This window comes from Haliotis rufescens, unplaced genomic scaffold (assembly GCF_023055435.1).
Source record: "Haliotis rufescens isolate VD_foot unplaced genomic scaffold, xgHalRufe1.0.p SCAF_9, whole genome shotgun sequence".
NCBI lineage: Eukaryota > Metazoa > Mollusca > Gastropoda > Lepetellida > Haliotidae > Haliotis > Haliotis rufescens.
The window spans coordinates 21,468,540-21,484,982 of record NW_025964383.1 but is presented as its reverse complement, the minus strand read 5'-3'; the positions used below and the strand labels follow the sequence as shown (position 1 = coordinate 21,484,982).

Sequence of the window (16,443 nt, the reverse complement as noted above, 5' to 3'; positions counted from 1 at the left end):
CAACGACTGACGGGTGCCCCTGGTAACGCCTCAACAGGCCGAGAATAATCTTCAGCTGCAGTCAGGTTTTCCCACGTAGCACCAAGCCCCATTCATTACAAGACTGGGCACAAATCGGGATCTGATTGCTTCCATCGGACGTCTATGTCAGTCAGTTTTGGACTCTAATTGTGGCCATAAAATATATTGAGAACAGATGATCTTCACCTTGAGAATCTATTGTTCCGATTGTGCCATATGGAACCTGGGTCAATGATGTGGGCCAATTTTGAATAATCGATTACCACTTTTGCGTTTCTCTTTTTGAAGTGTACCACGCCACGCCACGCCACGCCACGCCACGCCACGCCACGCCAAACCGTCTCACATCACACCACCACACACAAACACAGGCGATCACACCATCTCACATCAGTATCGAATTACACACACACAATAATTTATTAAAATGTTAAAACTACATAAATTGCCCTTCTCATAAATACACGAAGCCTTTGTGTCTTATCGCTGTATGGACGTGGTATCGCTACAACACAATCTATATCACAACGCCAACCCGATTTCCACTGCCTGTCCATCATACGGACTATAGTCCATAGCATCACAAAAACCGGTTTATGTTGCGTGGAGGTCACGGCAGGTGGTATATATTCTTAAACGACTATCTACCATTTATATAATTTTGAGGGTACCTCTTCAGTGACAGGATTGATGGAAAATATATACAGCAACTACACAAATGTATGCTTGATAAGTCAACTGAATTAATATGAGAAAGGAAGACTAAAGTACCTGTATATTGCAGGCAGACCGTGACATGGCTTGGCCCCTCTCCATCTCGGGGGAAATTCAGGGTAGGACCGTTTATTGTTCCGCATTGTAGCTTTACTATAGGACCTATTATAAACACTGCTGACCTCATCATGGAAGGGGCCTGTTTGAGCTATGTCAGCCAGTCTAGGCCTGTAAGAACACTGTGTATTCGGTGCATGCAAACCTTCCTGTGTTGACAAGGTATTGTTTGTCAATGGGCCTAATCTTTCTATTTGGATCTGTTTATGGATGAAATTGTTCGGAGGTGAAACTCGTTGTACAGGGTTTGGAGAGAGGTGCGTGGTGGTGGAGGGCGTGGGGGATGGGGGGGGGGGGGGGGGGGGGGGGCATAAGGAGCGGGAGAGGTGGGTAGATGTGGGCTGTGGTGAAGGGTAGTTGAGGCTGTGGGGGTGGCAGGACAAGGGTGGGGTTTGATATTGTGGGCTGGGTTTGTTTGGGGATTGGGTAAGAGATGGTCGGGGAGGCAACTGGATAAAGGGTGATATGCCTTAAAATCCTCGCTACCAGTTATCGTATTATGTCTTTATAACACTGTCGACACTTCGAATAACACCCATCAACGTGTTGCTGGGTTCAAATCATCACCAGTTTCCGTCGAACAGCATATTGCCCGTCAGTCAGAACACCAATTATATATACAACCCAAGTTGCCTACTGATGCGCTAGAATGTTAACAGTCCTGCCGGGTACCAATACATGGCTTAGTGAACAGAGGCATTTTTCAAACAAAATCTCCCGCAGCAGGAGACACCACATGTTTTTTTTAAAAAAGCCCTAGGAACTCCTAGGATTCAAGTTGCCGAACTCGGTCAACCATCCACCTACTCTCCGCAACCATCATTGCTTAACTTCGCCTGATTTGTGGCCTGTGCGCTTTAAATGTGACAGACATGACCGTCATATCATCGTTCTATATATACGAACACCGTTGTTTCCACCACATTGTCTGTGGTATTGACTACTGGATAAATGCAACAGATACACAAACTTCAACACAGTTTACTGTTAGCCTATTCTTGTAGAGATCTGCACTGACATTCCACTCCACTACAGAGGGTTATCTGACATATTTAACTCACTCGTGGATCATTCACGTACAAATGTGCACAAGCATAAAAGACAAGCATCATATTCGTAATCAGGTCTGTATTACCAACGTTCTACGTACCGGAGCGTTTAATGCGAATTCCGGGTTAGAACTGGTCCCAGCAACCTCTACTGGTCGTGAGAGGCGATTTAAGTGGTCAGGTTCTGTGGTCAGGCTCGCTGACTTGGTTGATGACCTGTCACCGTACATCAACGGCGTGAATCGTTTCTCACAATATCCATCACTGGATTGTCTGGACTCGATTAGTTACAGGATGTCGTGATACATATAGAATATCACCCGACTGTCTTTTGATATCAAATATATCAAAAAAGGTTACAAAAGTTTAAAACTCCGCGTCTTGTCAAAATATCACCCAAAATTGGCTTCCACGAGAACAAGCGATATCGCCTAGGATATATAGTTTCAATGAATTTGCTTCACTATGCGTGTGATATACTCCACTCGGACACGTATACTGACTCCGAACCGACCAGTCCGTATTATTCCCTTAATACCCAGCGCCAAACAGGGTAACAAGTACCATCTTCTAACATGTTTTGGCATGACGCGGCCAGGGATCGAACTACCGACCTTTCGCTCTGCAGGCAGACGCTCTATCCATCAAACCACAGAGGCGATCCCATCGAAAACAGCCAACAATAATTGCAACAATGACTCTGCGATCAATGTCACCTGTGATACACGTATCTCGGATGTGCTACTCTACCAGCTCCTCGAGTGCTGGTAGGCATGCGTTGTCATACTAGTTGAAGTGTCATCAGGGATCATTACACTTCAATATACAACCCTACACCACATGATCCCGAATTACAGAGAGTCATGTCGGCTCTGGTCAAACACTGTGTTGACTCGGGTCAAACATGTCGCCCTGTGCTACTCGTTGTGAAGGATTAAACGACGAACGCGCAAACAGAATCATTGTCATCAGTTTTCATGTACAGGAGCATAAGATTTCGGTTGTCCACAAATATCCTGGCGGACACGGGTGGCCCAGTGGTCTAAGGCGCCACAATTCGCTGTGCAGAGTTGCGTCCCTTGGGCACGCCAGCAAACCTATGATTGTGGGTTCGAATCCGGTTCGCCAAGATTATGTTTCTAGGTTTGTCAGCACCATACCCGTGCTCGTGGGTTTCACCGAAGTGGTAAACGTCTGAGACCTGCATCACTTCGGGCTTTCCTCCCACATTAAGCTGACACGCCGTGATATAACTGGAATACTGTTAAAAGCGGCGTTAAACCCAACTCACACTATTGCTGCTATATGACGGCGGTCTGTAAATAATCGAGTCTGGACCAGACAATCCAGTGATTGACATCTTGAGCATCAATCCACGCAATTTGGATACAATGACATGTATCAACCAAGTCAGCGAGCCTGACCACCCGATCCCGTTAATCGCCTCTTACGACAGGCATATTCTACCCCGGATCTTCACGGGTCAAGACGTATGGCGTATTGGGTTTTAAGTGTTTGAAGGCACAGGTTGTCTTGCCAGGTTCTAAAAGTGAAGTATTTATTTTACCAACAGCCACTTTTGAAACGTGGCAAAACCCTTTCCATAATCATAAGAAATATCTTACAATGTACGATTCCGGCAACATAATGAGCGTGTGCTTATCGATCCATATCAAATAGTGAAGCGTATCCTGCTCCGCCGATGGCACTGAGAGCATTGTCGTACATTTCACATTTCTAACCTGTTTCCTGAATCATCACCTAAAACTTCAAATAAAGATTGTCATGACTAACGTATAACACTACTTCATTATAACGCCAGCAGGCCCTGATTGGTCAGTAAGGTTGACCATTGTTGGTCATACTCATCCCGTGTCTATTAAAACGGTTGGGATTCGACCACGGTACCACCCTTTCAATTTAATGTCAGATCACAGATACAGGTACTATCGGACACCGATGGTCATCGATCTTTATTTTCTAGGTCGAAAATCGTATCTTGTATGTCAAGGAAACCATGGTTATTGTGTCACAAAACCATTTTACCCGACATTTGAATTGATCCCAGGTTTTATACATTTACAGAAGTTATGTGACTGCAGCGAAAAGGAAGAAGTGATATGTTGTTTATTGACAATGTCGACTGTATTAAACTACACACCCTCAAGGAGGTCATCTTTAATGAGTACACGCAGACCTTCTAACTTGACCCAGAGAGCGGAAGGTCGTAGGTTCGATCCCTGCCACGTCATACCAAAAGACGTTAACATATGGTACTTGTTGTTACCCTAGCTCGTGCTCGGCATTAGGGGGCTAAAACAAGGACTGGTCGGCTCAGAGTCAGTATACGGTGTATGCACGTCGCATAAATTATGACCCCATTTTACCTCACTTCACCATCCGAGTTGAAGACTAATTGAAAGATATTAATCATGAGAATCGCAGATAATAACAATGTAAATTTCGACTTTCATACTTTACACATTGAAACATGACATTGAAGCAGTGATCAATTACAAAGAAATGAATGAATGAGTGAGTGAGTAAGGTTTTACGCCGCTTTTAACAATATTCCAGTAATATCACGGAGGGGGACACTAGAAATGGGCTTCACATGGGAATCGGACCCGGGTCTTCGGCGTGACGAGCGAACGCTTTAACCACTAGGCTACCCGACCGCCCCGAATGAAAATGTGACCTGTCAGAAGTACAAGATAAAATCCAACTTGCCCCAGTTTGCCCCAGTTTGCCCCAGTTTGCCCAAGAACTCAAGTCGAATCCGTCAATATATTAATTTATAACCTATTGTCGTCATAACTATATTAATCATGAAGTCATTAGGCAAATATATCATCGAATCTTTTAAACTGGGGCATTCATAGCCTTTAAATGAACTATTGTAACCCAACACCCATTCCGTCTTCTCACATGAACTGCATATGGAAGGGCCAGATACGTTAATGTGTGTCCGTCTTTATGTAAGTTACATTGAAAGTTAAGAGGATTGCCTTTCATTGACACCCGGTAGTAAAATGAAAGAATGCACGCAATTGAAATCAGCTTGGCTGCACACCTGGGTGTAATAAGCAGCACTATCTGACCAAAGTGATTGGTCTCCACATAAGGATAAGTTTCTGGTATCTAACGAGGGTGTGGAATGTGCTTTCTAAGACAGGTATTCAAACATATTTACTCTTCTACCAGTGGGATCCATACAAGGCTACACCTGATCCTCACACCTCGGGTATGGTGACTCCAACTCAATAACTATATTACAGACCGACCATTTGATATTCTGAGACGCCGGGTTTTATCGAGAGAAAAAAAGTGTCGCCAAAAATTCTTGACAAAAATATATTTTAGCTTCTGACTATTGAAAAGCAATAAATTGTCAGCCACATAAATTACATTGATCCAAGGTGTGTTTTTTATTGTTTTAATTGCCAATGATAAAATATCCCCGAATATCCCTTATGGCTGGTGCACAGCTCGTTATGAACATACCCCATCATTGCAGATCAGTCACACATAAACCAAACCAGCACATCAACCTCGACATACCCCAGACATACTCAAGTGATAAATAAATGCACCTGTAATTACACGTATTGCATGAATACCGCCATTGTCAGGCGGGGAAGCTCCGGTACACCCAGGTGTGCATCCAGGATTGGCAAGTATTTCTGTAATATTTTTTGGCATGTCAGAGTTGACATAAACACACCCAGGTCGTGATTACAGTTACTTTTGGTTTCATGTTCCCCATCAGTGTCTATATGCATGATAACGTGATTTAACACCTTTAAAGCATAGTACCAGCATACGGTGTAGTGTGTTTCCTAGTTGTGTGTTTCCTATTTGCATTGTACAAAGGTAAACTATCCCATTAACGAACGTTGAAAACTTTCCTCTGAGGTATGTAGACTCGGAATGACGAGAATGAAAGCACTCATTCATAAAAACATGCATGTTCTCCGTACATGTTCACATTCCTTGGCTATTTTCCCATTACTGATTATGTCATCACATAAAAACATATTAATCGCTGAATAATAATCATATCACCCAGACATTCAAACGGATATGTCTGCAAATCAAATCTGTCGTTGCAATTTATACTATACCTACAGACAGGCTAAACATTCTACTCTGTTTGAACTCACCTGGGCAAGAGCGTCCGCCTTTCGCGTGGTTGACAACTGAATAAGCCGGCAACTGAATAAGGCAGTGAATGGTTCACCGTGCGTAGTTGTAGCGAGTAAATAGGGCGGATCCAGTCGACTACAGCGCCACATGAGCTTGTATGTCGTTAAAGCCACAGTAGGTCACGAGACACCCATGAACGTGTTCTGGCCATCTTACGTGTGTATATATGGGAACATATTATCTGCTTCCATGCCTTTACGTTCTGACGGAAATTTCACGAGTGAATTTGGAAAGATGTATAATGCATATATAATATAAATGCTTAAGGCGTATCTATTTGTCTATTATTGTACATAAATGTTCAGCATAATTCAATATCAGATCAAGACATAAACGCAAGTGGTCTTCGATTTTGATTTTGAATATTTATTATTCGAAAGATAGACTGTGAGTATATATTGAAAGTTAAATATCAATGAGTATGGTGTAATGCCGATTTGTTTCTTCAAATCATGGCGTGTCAGTTTGATGTCGGAAGAATGCCCCTAGTGCTGCAGGCCTAGGCCTTCATTTTGGTGAAACACACGATGGTTCTGACAAACCAAGAAAAAGTAGTCGGAGCGAATCCGGGATTCGAACCCATGATCATAGTTGTCTGGCACGCCTAAGGGAAGCAACTCCGCAATTGCGACGGATGAGTCAGTGTCGTGAAATTTTGATACAACTGTAATTTTTCAAAACTATCTTTTTAGATTTGAATTTTAGTTTAGGACTGGTCATTTAACATCAGGTGGTGGGGTAAGGGGTGGGGCTTCACGAAAAACATGTTACATGTATTTGGGTGGGAGGTGGGGGTCCATGTAATTTTTATATGAAATGGGGGAGGGGGGTGGGGGCAGTAAACTATATCAAATGTCCAGGCTCTAAATGGATTTTGGATGTCACATTTTCACATTTATGAAGCGAATTAAAAGTCATATGATTTGCATGCATTTCAAAAGTTTTACCTACAACAGAATCTCTGCTTGACTAAACAGATACGCATCGCCTACTGCAAATACATGAGTGATATTAATGACTAATTTCGAATTTTACAAAGAATGCAACAGTAGCGTAAATCCCTATCGATGAAAGAGTTACTTCACTGGGTCATGTTTGGACCAAATTGTCAAAATGACAGCGCTGAAAGTGAAAAGAGAAGGGCCCAGCATATACCCCTGCTGCACGTCTAGTCTGTCTACCAGTACAAATTGGATACCTTGGTGACTGGGCGAGCAGACATTAATACAAATATAATCAGCCCCGAGGCGTTAGTTTTATGTTTGAGAACGGCTGGTTTTTAGAAATGATCAACATTGCCTTTGGCAGGTAGAGCCACAACGTAAATGAAAATGTCAGCGCAAGAGAATAATCAGTCTCGATTATCTGCCGAAACAGATTCCACGGGGCGCAATAGGCAATATAATGATGAAAAGTATATGGATGGACCATCAGTGATGGACTAACAACTTGTCACTACAGAAAAAAAAACAGTTGTTAAATTTTCTTAATACAATATAATAAAAACGAGCCCAGAGTTCAGAGACTGCAGTAGTCTCAACTGGCCATCTATTATATACTTACATGTGTTGTATTGGATATACCATATTCGGCGTAATAAGCGCCCCGCACTTATAAGCGCCCACGGCGATATTTGCTAATATATTGGCTAGTGAACAATCCCAATTAGCACCCCTTCCGATTGATCAATGTACACAGGACTTATTTATTCGCGCATGATACGCACTCGTGTGTTATATGCACCCTTAATTATGGGCAATTAATTTCTGGAAAAAATATGTCTGTCGTACATGAACACGAAATTTATCTTTCAACTCTGTTTTTTTTCCACCAAAATAATATTTTTATAAGAGCCCCCTATTTCTTATTTTGAGAGCGTCCTGGGCGCTCATTACGTCGAATACGGTATTTGTTTCAGGGTCTGTATGACAGACTAAATCAGTGATGCCACGAGGTGGTACACATGAAGTGTAACACGTGACGTAGTTGCTATTGCAGGACCGACGGGATTTTCCTTCAGCGCTGATAGAACATACGGGATTCTCCTTCAGCACTGTTAGAGCAGACAGGGGATTATTAATTAAGCCAGAGGTGATACTGACCCGGAACTACTGTCGATTACTCTAGAAAATATTGTTACCAAAGTCGAACATTTCATAATAGATGATACTTTCTTCTACGTACATTATTGTATTATGTACGTAGATGAAAGTATCTTCTACGTAGATGTGAGTAGCAACATCTACGTAGATGTAAGTATACGCTTCGTAGATGTAAGTATCCGTTACGTAGATTATACCTTATTTTAGACTGTGGCACTGATACGCTTAGACGACTTTGTTATAGCCGGTCATTGTTACATACGAGTACGTATTGTCAAGTATTGTCAAGTATTGTCAAGTGTTGTACTCACTCAATGTAGGACACGGCAACAGGACCCCGCATCTCCTGACCCCTTTCACGCTACATCGTCGGCCAGAAAAGGACACGACAACAGGTGTTAACAGGATTACCGGTTTCTCTGTAGTCTCTTGTTACGAGTTTCGGTACGTGTGCTCCTTGATGAAAATGTTTGAAAACGCGATCGTGAATATTTGCTTGTTTCAGTAAGTGAAGGCTGCCCCTCATGCTACCCGCCCCAATTTCATGCTCCCACCCCGTTCTTTTTCTACCCAGCTACCCACCCCGTTCAAGCTACCCAGCTACCCACCCGTTCTTTCTACCTAGCTACCCACCCGGTTCTTTCTACCCAGCTACCCACCTCGTTCATGCTACCCACCCGGTTCTTTCTACCCAGCTACCCACCCCGTTCATGCTACCCACCTCGTCCATCCCAGTCATACTCCACCCTTTTCATGCGCCCCACCCCTGTCATATACCCACCCGTTTCATGCGCCCTATCCATGTAATACCCCACCCTTTTCATGCGCCCCATCCATGCCATACACCAACCCTTTTCATGCACCCCACCATTGTTATACCCCAACCCTTTTCATGCATCCCATCCATGTCATACCCCACCCATTTCATGCGCCCCGCCACTGTTATACCCCACCCTTTTCATGCGCCCCATCCATGCCATACCCCCACCCTTTTCATGCGCCCCATCCATGACATACCCCCACCCTTTTCATGCACCCCTTTCATGACATACCCCAACCCTTTTCATGCGCCCCATCCATGCCATACCCCCACCCTTTTCATGCGCCCCATCCATGTAATACCCCACCCTTTTCATGCGCCCCACCACTGACATATCTCACCCTTTTCATGCACCCCATCCATGCCATACACCAACCCTTTTCATGCACCCCACCATTGTTATACCCCAACCCTTTTCATGCATCCCATCCATGTCATACCCCACCCATTTCATGCGCCCCGCCACTGTTATACCCCACCCTTTTCATGCGCCCCATCCATGCCATACCCCCACCCTTTTCATGCGCCCCATCCATGACATACCCCACCCTTTTCATGCGCCCCATCCATGCCATACCCCAACCCTTTTCATGCGCCCCATCCATTACATACCCCACCCTTTTCATGCGCCCCGCCACTGTTATACCCCACCCTTTTCATGCGCCCCATCCATGCCATACCCCCACCCTTTTCATGCGCCCCATCCATGCCATACCCCAACCCTTTTCATGCGCCCCATCCATGACATACCCCACCCTTTTCATGCGCCCCGCCACTGTTATACCCCAACCCTTTTCATGCGCCCCATCCATGCCATACCCCAACCCTTTTCATGCGCCCCATCCATGCCATACCCCACCCTTTTCATGCGCCCCATTCATGACATACCACCCACGTTTCCTATCCTCCCCATCCTCTTCATGCACGCCGCACCAGCACTTAGCCTACCTCTTGTGTCGTCTAGAAGGCGGAACCAGCAGTGTACATAAGCTCGACCGAAGACTGTTTCGCCTTGAGACGAAAGGTGGTTTTAGATAACAATGGCCATACCCGTCCTACAGGATCATTAATCTTACCCGAGACCAGTAGATACACACTTCCTGGTGTCAGCCGTTGTCGCGGGATATCCTTGTTTATACATGCATTGAGTGTGATGTGTTACCTTGTCCACCCTCTGCATGTCATGAATCATGCCCAAATAACATGGCATCTATGGAGCGATAATGCGTATTTATTTGTCATGTTGAACCACACGCGTGATAATAAACGAGACGTCTATAGATAAAAAACCACTAAACGAGACATCTACATATATAAGTACTTATGTGTGTCTGTGGGTGTGGGTGTGTGTTGGTGTGTGTGTACATATGTGTGTTGGTGTGTTGGCGTGTGGGGGAGAGATATGAGGGGGTGGGGTGGCATTCCTCCAAAATTCAGCTGTTAGTCTTTGATTTAAGGGACCGATGACATGGGTGTATAGGGGGCTGGGCTTTTAAGGACCAAAAATATTGTTCGATTGACATGATTGTGTTGTGAAAAAGATTCAGCTCCTCCTTTCAGAGATGAAAATAATGCCTACAAGCTGGTTTCGAAAAATTGTTGCCAAGAAAAATCACCACCACCCCCACCACCACCACATGTCATTGCCTCACCGTACACAGAGGCGTAAAACAGAACTCCTCCACAGACTAATAATAGCAGGCAGTCCATGTCGATAGACGACATTCAACTGTATCCACCCTTAGCTGACTCGTTGTGTACACGGAACGCTTGTGGAATGTCGTCAGACAACACATTATGTCACATTGTCAAACAACGCTCATCGATTTGATATAATTATCTTGAGGGATGCCAAGGTGTGGTCATATGGGATAAGAGTGAGTGAGTTGTGGTTAACGCCGCTTTTAACAGTATTCCAGTTATATCACGGCGTGTCAGTTTAATGTGGAAGGAAAGCCCGAAGTGATGCAGGTCTTAGACGTTTACCACTTCAGTGAAACCCACGAGCACGGTGCTGACAAACCAAGAAACATAATCCGGGCGAACCGGGATTCGAACCCACAATATGGGATAAGAACATCACTCCACAAACAACTAAACTGACATCACATTCAATTTGCTTTTAGGGTTAAAGGACAAGTTTACAAATAAACCTTTAACTATTGTATGGAATGGCTAGTGTAGACTAATATCTAGTCTCTGAAATGGACATATTACAGAAAAAAACCGTTGTTAAATTATCTTAATAAAATATAATACAAAGGAGCCGAGAGACTCTTCATTTTCATTGATACTGCAGAAATCTAGACTTGCCCACAATTATAGACTTTCATGAGCTGTTTTGGAAATATTTGTTTTAGGGTCTGTATGACAGACTAGGGCTCGAGGTAAGCTGCGTACATGCGTGCAATACGCAAAATACCGCACCATAAAGTAGAACAGAGAATAGGGTTCAAGGTTCTCGTTCTTGTGTTCAAGGCACAGCATGGTCTTGCTCCAAGCTACCTGGAGGATCTCATCATACAATACCAGCCAACAAGAACCCTACGATCTTGTGATCAATCATTGCTTGAAGTGCCACCATCAAGAACAATCTCCAACGGGGATCGCTGCTTTGCAAGGGCTGGTCCTCTTCTTTGGAACGCCCTGCCCAAAGAACTCAGAATGCTCAGTGAACTTAACAGTTTTAAAAAAACATATGAAGAGACACTTGTTCAGCAAAATATATACGGCCATACCAACTGTGCGAGCTTCAAGAGAGCTTTTGAGCAGTCAGTCTGGAAACTAGCGCTATATAAATACCAAGATAATAATAATGATAATAATTACCCAAACACATGAATAATCCCAACCCCAACAGTATGGCAACACTATGCGTTATAACACAATGTATGCATTTCCACTTGCGTGCCTGCATTTCTTAATAGATACATATAGCATGCATCTCATATACACGAACTCTAGTCTACTGCCTTGAATAATGCATAAACAAACGGCTACGCCTCTTATTGTTTATGAAACATGTACACAACTGTTGTGTGTTTATGCGGCCTGTTAGCCACACGAGACAGCTCAGCAACAGATACGCACTAGAAATCACCCGAAACGGCATCTAAGCAGAATTATTTAAAAATGGCCACTCTGGTGTAAAACTATCCAATACACTGGAACCAAGGGAATACAAATATATTGAATGCCGAAACAAAACAGAAAAGTGTGAAAGATAAGTTGTGTGAATACTCAATGGCTACAGATGATCAGGAGCCCTGTCGACTCTCGTTAAGCGTTCTGCACTTGACTATCTCCCCCAAAGTTACTGCATTCTCTCGATAAGACAGACTTATGGATGTCCAGTAAGGTAATCTTGGTCATACGACCAAGTCATACCCAGTTGTTGATTACAAACTTGATAAAACACTAGAATTGTACCAAAACGTCGCATTGAAGGAATAAAGAAGACTTAGTTGAAATCCCCGTTTCTACTCAACTGGACAAGACGAAATTCCTGGTCGATTCATTTTTTGTGTGTTAACATCTGATTTCTATGGAATACTGTAAGGGACATTCTCGCGTTATCGCGCGGCCTTTGGAATCAAGCTACATATGTCAAAGGTGAGAGAATGCAAGATGTGACCAAAACTGGTATACCATTAAACCTGACAATCCTGTGATGGATCGCAGCTCGCTGAGTGTGATCAGATTATCAATAGACACACACACGCACGCACGTACGCACGCACGCACGCACGCACGCACGAACGCAAGCACGCACACAAACACGCACGCACGCATGCACACACACACGCACACACGCACGCGCGCACACACACACACACATGCAATAATCTAGGTCTCGACGTTAAACCCCATTTCACCTGACCTCATTATTTACGGTACACCACCAAAAAGCTGGAATATTGTTGAGTGCAGCGTTATACGACAAACATTTGAAATATTGGAAGGGTCAGGTTTAAGACACGCATCACCTTTGGCTTTCCTCCCACATTTAGCTGGATATGAAGCTAGAGTCTAGGTTACTAAAGATTATACTTGTGTTTGTGTACTGAGAGACCAATGAATGTTTGACAGTTAGGTTTTCAATGCTATGCGCAGTCAAAGGGGAAAATCTTCTTACGCAAATGAAAAAAATAGAGACGGCACTCAGTGTTGTAGATCGAGCAAATACACCCGTAATTTTGCACAGTACTCATGCTTATGAAATACCCAGGCGTACACTGATAAGGCATACTGCAGTTGTATTTGCTCTTCCCGATAACCTGTACGTGGGTGAGAGAACACATACGACGTATTGTGTTTTAAGTGTTTAAAGTGAAGTGAAGTGAAGTTTATATTTTACCAAGTGTCATTTTTATATAAAAGCGACAAAACTATTTCCATGTTCATAACATAGTTTTGCAAAAGGCGGAGTCGATAATACGATTACGACTATATCATGAACATGTGTTTATGAGTCACTAAAAAAGGTGATGATACCAGGTGTATGCGAAAAGGTGAGCGTATCCTGCCCCACCTGTGGCACCCGTCACAAACACATGCAAAGTCAAAGTCAATTGTGAACCTAAGAAAAACCCACGGGAACATATGGTTCAAGTCAAAATGGGGAATTGAATCGGACATAATTTTGGTCCAAAATACGAAAGAAAATGAAAGGGACCTCGTGTGGTCTCAACATGTGAGTGTGTGTGTGAGTGACTGAATTGGGTTTAATGCCGCTTTGAGACATGTTAATTCTCTCAGTTTCAGCGTCAGTTTGATGTCGGGACACTATCAAGTTATGCAGGTTATGTGACGTGTACCGCTTTGGTGAAACCACGAGCATATGTAGGATTCTGACAATCTAAAAAATATAAGCAGGACGAATGTGAGATTCGAACCCATGATCATAGATGTCTGGTACACCTAAGGGACGCAACTCTGCACATCGAACGTCGGCGCCTCGGACTACTAGACCCCCAGAATAAGGCAAACGTAGACATTCTTTATTAGGAAGCGGTGATTATTCAGTTGATTACAACACAAAGATACAGGGCCCCACTCCACAAAGTGATCTTAGTGCCTAGATATATCTAGACATAGGATGGCGATAGTCATAGTGCTAAACTCGCTTTGATGAACGGGGACCAGCTATGCAGATAAGTAATTTAACACAAGTTGTTTTCAATTTTAAATAGATCAAATAATTGATTCTAAATAATACTCAAGACGTTGATGATATCGTCAAAAGAGGTGAAGATGGCTCCATGTTAATCCAAAATACGTTTGTGGCGTGTTGCCCGGATGTTCACGAATCTTCTAGTATTGTGACATGTTAGCCAGTAACATACACTAAAGGTGATATTATCAAATCCCTTATTCCGCGGACCACGTCACCATTATCGGTGTCAGGATACACATCATAATACCAACCAAACTGCAGAGCAAATAAAAGCACCCATGTTTGATGGTGGCTAAAAATAAAACAAATACAGTGAAGTACGGTTATAACGAACTCAAAGGGACTACTAATTTTAGTTCGTTATAGCCATAGTTCGTTATAAGCATATATACAGCACAACTACAGCATATAGTCGGGACCAAAAAAGCAAGTTCGTTATATCCGTCAGTTCGTTATGAGCGTGTTCGTTATAACCGTAGTTTACTGTAATAAATGGTCATTCGATGGTGATACGGGTATCATAGGCGATATCACATGCATCATACCAATGAGAAGCTCACAACAGGTGCCCCGCACATGACGTCTCAAGGCAAACGAAGGCTACTGTTCGGCGACAGGTTTCAAATGTGTACTTTCTTTTGTCCGGCAGTGTATACACTCATTAGCAAACAATGTTGAAATACCACCACTACTACCACTTCACAAAGAAACAAAGTAACACATACCTGAATTGATTTCAGTCCGAACAAGCAGCTGATAAGAGCCAACCAGTGTATACAAGTAGCTTTCGTAGTGACCTTTCCATATTGTTGCTAGGCAAGGCACGAATATCCGGCATGATTGACATGTTCCGCGCGTTTTAATATGGGTTTCAACAGAACGAGGATCGTGCGATGAATGAGCCCATTACGCGCTGTGTGTGTATATCACTTTAGAGGGAAAGAATAATAGGGAATATACAATCTAAACGGCTAGGCTGAAGGCATATCATTTAACTGGTATCGTAAAAGAAAAATACCTATTTCTATCCATTGTATGAAATGATAATGGTTATATTTTCTTAGGCACATGTTCTCTCTGATATCAGCATGGGTTCCGCCGTATTTGGTGTAATGCTGGTAAGAAGATGGACATGAATGGAGGCCACCTTGTTATTATGTAATTCAACAGTTCTTTTGTATTTTTAAGCGAGCGTTAATTGCGTCCTAACAAGTAATACAAGTCTCTCAAGTTTATGGACAGAAACTTCTGGTTTATTGCCCATAGCGACGTTTCCATGGAGATTCTTAACACCGTTATCAAGCTGGAGTGACTACAACCAAGTGATTAGAGGGATAGATAAGTTTTATGTTGTGACAAGCAGCAGGTTAACATTAACAACAACAGGTAATTGTAACAAATGTTATATTTGGGATAACACGTTATGAGTAAAGAACAGATTCTCGTACTTTTTTTGGTTGCGTCCCGTCCGGGATTCGAACCCACGCTGCCAGAGTGAGGCACCTAATCGCCAGCACACAAACAGGTAATTGATAACAAGTACCAATCAGGGGGTTGGATGAGGCCAGTTGTACAATAAGAATAACAAATAGAGCACAGGTAATGAAGCCAGATGTACAGTAAGGATAACAAATAGCACCCTGGTTATGAAGCCAGATGTTCAATAAGGGTAAAGGTTAAAAAGTTGCAACAAGCGGATTGGATACTAATTATATAGAGGGTACGTCTGAAAAGGGTTGAAAAATCTACATCGAACATCGCTATATACAATAAAAAAGTTCTTTTTCATAAAGTTGTATGTTTCTTTTTTTTTAACCACCAACTTCTAGAACGCCAATAAAACAAAAAAGTCTCATATTCAAACCAACCCTGCCTTACGAAGGATGGGTATCACCAACCCCACTGTGCCGGGGAGGATTGTACGTGACAGTCTGTCGCTGTATGCAAAACATGCAAAGAGTCATAGAAACACTACATGTCCTTGTCGCACTCCACTAGTCTGTCTTACAGACCCTGATACATTTATATCAACTACAGCCCATGCAAGTCTATAATGTTTGGCAAGTCTAGATTACTTCAGTATCTGAAAATGAAGAGAATCACTGGGCTCCCTTTTTATTAGATTTTTATTAAGATAACTGAACAACTGTTTTTTCTGTATGATATGTTCATTTCAGAGACTATATGTTAGTCTAGCACTCCACCGCAGTCTTGTTATTGTCGTTTACTGTCTTTCAA

The 16,443-nt window shown here is 43.0% G+C and overlaps 1 protein-coding gene across 4 annotated transcripts in view; it reads right to left on the bottom strand.

The window, feature by feature from the left end:
- The window catches only part of LOC124144710, a 37,055-nt gene extending 21,992 nt beyond the window's left edge, over window positions 1–15,063 (bottom strand). Inside the window, exon 1 of one of the 4 annotated variants that reach the window (XM_046514249.2) lies at window positions 14,931–15,063. The gene's annotated coding sequence lies outside the window, so the exon portion shown is untranslated. Of the gene's footprint in view, window positions 1–6,064; window positions 6,212–8,520; window positions 8,542–9,977; window positions 10,087–14,930 lie in introns of those variants that run through there. The other 3 variants (XM_046514250.2, XM_048390877.1, XM_046514248.2) reach the window with 3 other exon arrangements.
- Between the last annotated feature and the right edge of the window lie 1,380 nt (window positions 15,064–16,443).